The following is a 9,500-nucleotide window of genomic DNA, read 5'->3' as shown; positions in this document are numbered from 1 at the left end:
TCTATCTCTCTCCTCTCTCTCTCTCTCTCTCTCCACTATCTATCTCTACTCTATCTCTCTATCTCTTCTCTCCTATCTCTCTCTCTCTCTCTTTCTCCACTCTCTCTCTCCTCTCTCTATCTCTTCTTTCTACACTCTATCTCTCTCTCTTCTTTCTCAACTCTATCTCTATCTCTCTTCTTTCTCCTCTCTCTCTCTCTCTCTCTCTTTCTCCACTCTCTCTCTCTCTCTCTCTTCTTTCTCCACTCTATCTCTCTCTCTTCTTTCTCCACTCTATCTCTCTCTCTCTTCTTTCTCTCTCTTCTCTCTCTCTCTCTCTTTCTCCACTCTCTCTCTCCCTCTCTCTCTTCTTTCTCACTCTACCTCCCAATCACATATCAACAAAAACAACACTAATAATAATAATCTCTCTCACCCACACCTCTATTACCACACAACAAAAACAACAACAAACAAACACACAAACAAACACAAACAACAAACAACACAACACACAAACCAACAACAAAACAACAACAAAAACAACACAAACAAACAAAACACAACAACAACAACAACACAAAACACACAACAAAACAACACAAAACCAACACACAAACACAAAAAAAACACAACAACAACAAACAACAACCAACAACAAAACACACAACACACACAAACCAAACAACCAACCACACAACACACAAACAACACAAACACAACACACAACACAACAAACAAAAACAACAACAAAACAAACCACAACAACACCCAAACACAAACAACAAACCACACAACCAACAAACAACACAAACAACAACACCACAACACAACAACAAACAAACAACACAACAAACAAACAACAACCACAACAACCAAAAAACCAACAACAACACACAACACCCACAAACACCCAACAACCAACACAAAACCACACAACACACACACACACAACCACAACACCCACAACACACAACCAACAACCACACAACAACCAAACAAACACCACAACAACAAAACCACCACAAAACCACAACAACCACAACAACAACAAACAACACACCAACAACAAAACAACCAACACACCCACAACACAACAACAACAAACACAACAACACAACAACCACACAAACAACACACACAACACACCACAAAACACAAAAAACCAACAAACACACAACACAACCAACAACCCAAAAACACAAACACCAACACACAAACCACACAACACAACACAACAACAAACCACAACACAACAACACACAAACACACACAACAAAACCCAACAACACCAACACACACACACAACCAAACACACACAACAACCACAAACACCACAAAAACCACACACACCAACACAACAAAACCACCACACACACACACCACAACAACACACACACACAACCCAACAACACACCAACAAACACACACAACACAACACACACACAAACAACAACACCAACACAAAACACAACCCACACACACACAACACACACAAACAACAACCAAAACACACACAACACACAACACACACACACACAAAACCACACAAACACACACAACACACACAAACACAACACACACACCACACAAACAAACCACCCACAACAACCACAAACACACACAACACACAAACCACAACACACACAACCACACAAAACACACACAACACACACACACTCCCACACACTCACAACACACACACACTACACCACACACACACACAAACACACAACAACACACTCAACCTCCACACACTCAACACACACACACACCAACAACTCCCACCACACATCACACACAATCACCACCACTCTCTCACAACACACTCACACAACACAACAATCTCCCTCTCTCTCACACTCTCACTCTCCCTCCTCACTCTCTCACTCTTCACCCTCCTCTCACTCACTCTCCTATCTCACCTCTCTCTCTCTCCTAACTCTCCTCCACTCTCACTCATCTCACTCACTCTCTCACTCACTCTCCTCACTCTCTCTTCACCCTCTCTCCCTCACTCTCACACTATTCTCCCTCCTCTCTCACTCTCACTCTCTTCTCCCTCTCTCTCTCACTTCTCCTCCTCACTCTCTCACTCATTCTCCCTCTCTCTCTCTCTCTTCTCCCTCCTCTCTCTCTCACTCTATTCTCCCTCTCTCTCTCTCTATTCTCCTCTCTCTCTCTCTCACTCTATCTCCTCTCTCTCTCTCACTCTATTCTCCCTCTTCTCTCTCTCTCTTCTCCCTCCTCTCTCTCTCTCACTCTATTCTCCCTCCTCTCTCTCACTCTCTTCTCCCTCCTCTCTCTCTCTCTCACTCTATTCTCCTCCTCTCTCTCTCTCACTCTCTTCTCCCTCTCTCTCTCTCTCTCTCTTCTCCCTCCTCTCTCTCTCTCACTCTATTCTCCTCTTCTCTCTCTCTCTTCTCCCTCCTCTCTCTCTCTCACTCTATTCTCCCTCCTCTCTCTCTCTCACTCTATTCTCCCTCCTCTCTCTCTCTCTATTCTCCCTCTCTCTCTCTCTCACTCTATTCTCCCTCCTCTCTCTCACTCTATTCTCCCTCCTCTCTCTCTCTTACTCTATTCTCCCTCCTCTCTCTCTCTCTCTATTCTCCCTCCTCTCTCTCTCTCTCTATTCTCCCTCCTCTCTCTCTCTCTATTCTCCCTCCTCTCTCTCTCTCACTCAATTCTCCCTCCTCTCTCACTCTATTCTCCCTCCTCTCTCTCTCACTCTATTCTCCCTCCTCTCTCTCTCTCACTCTATTCTCCCTCCTCTCTCGCTCACTCTCTCGCTCTATTCTCTCTCCCCTCTCGCTCTCTCTCTCGCTCTCTCTCGCTCTATTCTCCCTGCTCTCTCTCTCTTGCTCTATTCTCCCTCTTCTCTCGCTCTACTCTCCCTCCTCTCTCTCTCTTGCTCTACTCTCCCTCCTCTCTCTCTCTTGCTCTACTCTCCCTCCTCTCTCGCTCACTCTCTCTCTCTACTCTCCCTCCTCCCTCGCTCTCTCTCTCACTCTATTATCCTTCCTCTTTCTCTATTCTCCTTGCTCTCACTCTACTTTTCCCTTATCTCTCTGTTTCCCTGCTCTCTCATTCTGTTTTCCCTGCTCTCTCTCCCTCCCTCACTGTTTTCTCTGCTCCAACACTCTATTTTGCTGCTGTCTCACTCTGTTTTCCCTGTTCTTCCCCTGCTCTCTCTCGCTCTTACACTGTCCTCGCAGGGAGGTTCGCTAGTGCTATAGGGGCGGGGGGTGGGTTTAAACTAATTTAGCCTGGGCATGGGCACTAGGATGTACCATTGGACGGGAGAAACAAGCAGCACAAAGGATCGGGAGAGAAGGATAGCCCTAGAGTAAAACAATAGTAGGGTATTAGGTGGGATCAGACTAAGAGAGAGTACAAGAAAGTCTAAGACTGGTTTGCAGTGCATGTGTGTAAACGCACAAAGTGTGGTAAACAAGGTCGGTGAGCTGCAGGCACAAATAGCTACATGGCAATACGATGTTGTGGCGATAACGGAGACCTGGCTCAAAAAAGAGCAGGGTTGGGTACTAAATATTCCTGGATACAAGGTGTTCAGGAAAGATAGGGAAGGGAAAAAAGGAGTGGAGGTGGCAGTATTGATTAAGGAGAATATTACAGTACTGGAGAGAGAGGATGTCCTGGAGGGGTCAAGGACAGAATCTATTTGGTTAGAGTTAAGAAACAATAGAGGTGCCATTACACTACTGGGTGTATTCTATAGACCACCAACTAGTGGGAAGGAGAAAGAGGAGCAAATTTGCAGGGAAATTACAGAGAGGTGCAAAAGCCATAGAGTAGTGATAATGGGGGACTTCAACTATCCTAATATAGACTGGGATAACAATAATATAAGGGACAAAGAAGGGGAGGAATTTTTGAAATGTTTTCGGGATAACTTTCTCAACCAGTATGTTTCTGGCCCAACGAGGAAGGAGGAATTGCTGGACTTGGTTCGAGGGAATGAGGAGGGCCAAGTGGAGCAAGTGTCAGTGGGGGAGCATTTAGGGAACAGCGATCATAGTATCATAAGGTTTAGAATAGCTATGGAAAAGGACACGGACCACTCTAAAGTAAAAATACTCAATTGGAGGAGGGCCAATTTCAGTGGGATGAGAACAGATCTGGCCCGGGGTAAATTGGAATCATAGATTGACAGGCAAAACTGTAATTGAATAGTGGGCGGCCTTTAAAGAGGAGATGGTTCGGGTACAGTGTAGGTACATTCCCACGAGGCAGAAAGGTAGGGCAACTAAAGCCAGAGCTCCCTGGATGACAAAGGAGATAGAGAGTAAGATGAAGTGGAAAAAAGGGCTGTATGACAGGTGTCAGGTTGATAACACAAGTGAGAACCAGAGAGAATATAAGAGGGGCAAAGAGAGAGTATGAGAATAGACTGGCGTACAACATAAAAGGGAATCCAAAAGTCTTCTGCAAACATGTTAACAGTAAATGGGTAGAAAGAGGAGGGTTGGGGCCAATTAGGGACCATAAAGAAAATCTACTCATGGAGGCAGTGGACATGGCTGATGTACTAAATGAGTACTTTGCATTGGTCTTTACCAAGATACTGCCAGAGTCTCGGTAAAGGAAGATATAGTTAAGATACTGGATGGGTAAAAATTAAGAAAGAAGAGGTACTAGAAAGGTTAGCTGCACTTAAAATAGATAAGTCACCTGATCCGGATGGGATGCATCCTAGGATGCTGAGGGAAGTAAGGGTGGACATTGCGGAGGTACTGGCCATAATCTTCCAAACATCCTTAGATACGGGGGGTGGTGCCGGAGGACTGGAGAATTGCAAATATTACACCCTTGTTCAAAAAAGGGTGTAAAGATAAACCCAGCAACTACAGGCCAGTCAGTTTAACCTCAGTGGTGGGAAAACTTTTAGAAACGATAATCCGGGATAGAATTAACAGTCACTTGGATGAGTGGGGATTGATTAGGGAAAGCCAGCATGGATTTGTTAAAGGTAAATCGTGTTTAACCAACTTGTTAGAGTTTTTTGATGAGGTAACCGAGAGGGTAAATGAGGGCAATGCAGTTGATGTAGTGTATATGGACTTTCAAAAGGCATTTGAGTGGGCTTGCTATCAAGATTACGGCCCATGGAATAAAGGGGACAATAGCAACATGGATACAGAATTGGCTAAATGACAGGAAACAGAGAGTAGTGGCGAACGGTTGTTTTTCGGACTGGAGGGAGGTGTACAGTGGTGTTCCCCAGGGGTCAGTGCTGGGATCACTGCTTTTCTTGATATATATTAATGACTTGGACTGGGGAGTACAGGGCACAATTTCAAAATTTGCAGATGACACTAAACTTGGAAGGGTATCAAACAGTGAGGAGGATAGTGATAGACTTCAAGAGGATACAGACAGGCTGGTGGAATGGGTGGACACGTGGCAGATGAGGTTTAACGCGGAAAAATGCAAAGTGCTACATTTCTGTAGGAAAAATGAGGAGAGGCAATATAAACTAGAGAGCACAACTCTAAAAGGGGTGGAGGAACAGAGAGATCTGGGGGTGTATGTACACAAATCGTTGAAGGTGGCAGGGCAGGTTGAGAAAGCATTAAAAAAACATACAGGGTCCTGGGCTTTATAAATAGAGGCATAGAGTACAAAAGCAAGGAAGTCATGATGAACCTTTATAAAACACTGGTTTGGCCACAACTGGAGTAGTGTGTCCAGTTCTGGGCACCGCACTTTAGGAAAGATGTGAAGGCCTTAGAGAGGATGCAGAAGAGATTTACTAGAATGATTCCAGGGATGAGGGACTTTAGTTATGTGGATAGACTGGAGAAGCTGGGGTTGTTCTCCTAGGAACAGAGATGGTTGCGAGGAGATTTAATAGAGGTATTCAAAATCATGAAGGGTCTAGACAGAGTAGATAGAGAGAAACTGTTCCCATTGGCGGAAGGGTCAAGAACCAGAGGACATAGATTTAAGGTGATTGGCAAAAGAACCAAAGTTGACATGAGAAAAAACTTCTTTACACAGCGAGTGGTTAGGATCTGGAATGCACTGCCCGAGGGGGTGGTGGAGGCAGATTCAATCATGGCCTTCAAAAGGGAACTGGATAAGTACTTGAAAGGAAAAAATGTGCAGGGCTACGGGGATAGGGCGGGGTAGTGGGACTAGCTGGATTGCTCTTGCATAGAGCCAGCACGGACTCGATGGGCCGAATAGCCTCATTCCGTGCTGTAACCTTCTATGATTCTATGATTCTCACTCCCTCACTCACACTCTCTTTTCTCTACTCTCTCTAACTCTTCCCTGCTCTCGCTCACTTTTGCTGCTCTCGCTCACTTTTGCTGCTCTTGCTCTCTTTTCTCCTTAACTTTTTCTTCACCGACTCTTTTTTTTGCCCCTTCTCATACTGTTTTTTTTTTATTTAAACCGCCTGCCGAGTACATTCAGACGCATCCAAGTGAGGTTCATGGCCTGAAGCTGTGAGATATAATCTTTAGATGTCTGGTCCTCTCCAGTCACTGGCCTGGTTTCCATCTGCTCATTCAATCAGCGACTCGCACCAGTGTTCTGACTGACTGGATGCCCTCTGTTCGGGCTCGATTAAGGACGGCCAAAAGGGCCGAGGATGGAGTCAAGAGGGGAAGAGACGGCAAATCCTGAGAACTGCAAAATGCCCGGAATCGTGAGGGAGCAGGTCAATTGGTAGCAGAAGCTGTGATCAAGTAGCAATAGCAGAGTCTGCCTGTACAATCGAAAGGGAGAATGACAGCCTGAGTGAAAGAGGAAAGACTTGCATTTATATAGCGCCTTTCCCAACCTCAGGACATCCCAAAGCCCTTTACAACCAATTAAGTACTTTTTGAAGTGTGGTCATTGTTGTAATGTAGCAAACGGGGCAGCCAATTTGCACACAGCAAGATCCCACAAACAGCAGTGAGAACTCACCTGCTCTTTTTCGAAATAGTGGCCGTGGGATCTTTTATGTCCACCTAAGAGGGCAGACGGGGCCTCTGTTTTTAACATCTTATCCGAAAGCCTGAGGCCAACAAACTGGCCATCTCTCTGACTGGGGGGGGGGGGTGGTGGTTAGGGGGGCAGGCGGAGTTTATTGCTCAGAAGGGTCTTGGGAATTAGCAAATGGAAGAGCCTGGAATTCTTTACACTTCCATTTGGAGGAAAGGTTCCTGCAAGCTTGTCTCAAATGGTTAAACACTTTCCTGCTCCCAGGAGAATAAATATCCCCGGGCAGGCGATTAAAAAATAATGAGAAAGAGAGCTTCGGATTTAGCCAAGCAGTAAAAAAATAAATAAAAATTGGCAAACTGTTAGTAACAGTCTGTCTAATTAAACACGCGGCCTCAGTCCTACGAATCTTTCTATTAAAATCACTACCTCTCATCCAGTAACAGGTCGTGTGTGTGTGTGTGTGTCTTTGTCTGTGGGCCTTTCACAGATGGCCAGGATACCGGGGAGAACTCCCCCTGCTCCTCTTCGAAGAGTGGTCATGGGATCTTTTACATCCACCTGAGAGGGCGGACGGGGCCTCGGTTCAACGTCTCATCTCTTGGAGGGGAGAGAGCACTCCCGCTCACAGTCCAGCGATTCCTGCCGGGAAACGCACGTGTGGACGGTGAGCGAGGGTTGGAACAGGCAAAGCTTGTGACGCTCTCCTCCCACCCGCCTTGTGTTCAAATCCCTCCACGGCCTCCCCCCTCCCTATCTCTGTAACCTCCTCCAGCCCGACAACCCTCCGAGATCTCTGCGCCCCTCCAATTCTGGCCTGTCGCACATCCCCGATTTTAATCGCTCCGCCATTGGCGGCCGTGCCTTCAGCTGCCTGGGCCCTGAGCTCTGGAATTCCCTCCCTAAACCTTTCTGCCTCTCTACCTCTTCCTCCTCCTTAAAACCTACCTCTTTGACCAAGCTTTTGGTCACCTGTCCTAATATCTCCTTATGAGGCTCGGTGTTAAATTGTTGTCTGATAATCACTCCTGTGAAGCGCCTCGGGACGTTTTACTCCATTAAAGGCGCTATATAAATGCAAGATGTTGTTATCTGAAGGGTGAAATAGTTTTGCACTGATGCATGGGGCAGTCAGGGAGTTGGTGGATGTTCTTTTTTTTGTAAAAAGGCAGCTTAAAAAGATGGCAAGGAATGAAAATAACTCCCACCCGACACTTCCAGCAGATTCTCTCCCTCCAGACTGCCTTTTCAGGCTCTGGGAGATGCCGGGATCTGTTGCTGTTGGCTCATCACTCGGTGAGTCACTTGTGAATCCAGCATCTGGACAGACCCCATAAATCACTCGCCCGTTTCTTGGGATTCCAGTTAAATGGGAAACGTGCTTCTCCTGAGGATCGTGTTGTGGAATGCCAGCCTGCCATTCCACAGAGGACCCCTCTCTTCCCAATCAGTGATTGGCAAGGCAGGGGTTTCACTGCTTTATTTCCGCTCCTATTCACGAATCGCCTCCCGTCCCCTTTGTCAGAATCCTCTATTAAAGACACTACCCTCATCCAGTAACAGGTCGTGTGTGTGGGCAGAGGCCTGAGGTATAGTGGACCTTTCACAGTTGGCCAGGACACTGGGGAGATCAGCAGACAGCCGTAGAATGAGCAGGTCACTCCAGCGAGTCAATCCCCACTCAAGCCCCCAGACAAGCTGAATTTCAACTCCTCTACTGAGACGAACCCCACCCCCACCTCCCAGTTCCCTACCCACCTTACTGTCCAAGCCCCCTCTTCCCAGTCCCCTACCCACCTTACTGTCCAAACCCCCTCCTCCCAGTCCCCTACCCTCCATACTGTCCAAACCCCCTCCTCTCAGTCCCCTACCCTCCATACTGTCCAAACCCCCTCCTCTCAGTCCCTTACCCCCTTACTGTCCAAACTCCCTCCTCTCAATCCCCTACCCTCCTTACTGTCCAAACCCCCTCCTCTCAATCCCCTACCCTCCTTACTGCCCCAAGCCTGGCTCCTTCTCCTAGCCTTTCCTAACTGACTATATCCAGCTTCATCCCCTCCACCAATCCAAGCCTTCTTGCTCCAAGACCGGTCCCTCTCAAGCCCCATGGGGGTCGGGGGGAGGAGGGGGCTCAGAGCTGTGAAGTGCGTAGATGGAAGGGCCTAGTTTGGGGCATGAGCGGAGAGTTTTGGGGGAGAGGGGGTCTGAGCTGTAAGTAGTGAGGCAGAGGTCAGAGAGGGGTCAACCTTGGGCAAAGGCAAAGCCAGGCAGTGAGGCTAGACTCAGGCAATGGACGGATGCAGGGGTCAGGGGGTGCAGTGAGCTGGCGGATGAATCTAGGACAGCAATGTAAGTGCTGGGCTGCTTAGCTCACACAGATAAGTCTCTTCCATTGTCACTTCTTCCTAAGCAACCTGACACACTGGGTAAAGGCTGACTAAGGTACATATATCACATGCATCATGTCGCATGTAACTCTGATGCTTTATATCCATTATGTACTGTACATGTACTGGAGCTGGCACTGAGACACACACGGGCCGTACAGTACCAGACGGGAGTGA

General features: G+C 47.1%; 2 protein-coding genes across 3 annotated transcripts in view; both read left to right on the top strand.

Annotated features, from left to right (window-relative positions):
- The window catches only part of LOC137320706 (polymeric immunoglobulin receptor-like), a 788,493-nt gene that overhangs the window by 116,955 nt on the left and 662,038 nt on the right, over positions 1–9,500 (top strand). The window lies entirely within an intron of this gene.
- Positions 1–9,500, top strand: part of LOC137320705 (dual specificity testis-specific protein kinase 1-like) — a 119,830-nt gene that overhangs the window by 59,739 nt on the left and 50,591 nt on the right. The window lies entirely within an intron of this gene.

The sequence above is a fragment of the Heptranchias perlo genome, chromosome 4 (assembly GCF_035084215.1).
Source record: "Heptranchias perlo isolate sHepPer1 chromosome 4, sHepPer1.hap1, whole genome shotgun sequence".
In the NCBI taxonomy this organism is placed as follows: Eukaryota; Metazoa; Chordata; class Chondrichthyes; order Hexanchiformes; family Hexanchidae; genus Heptranchias; species Heptranchias perlo.
This window is presented reverse-complemented; position numbering and strand designations above follow the sequence as displayed.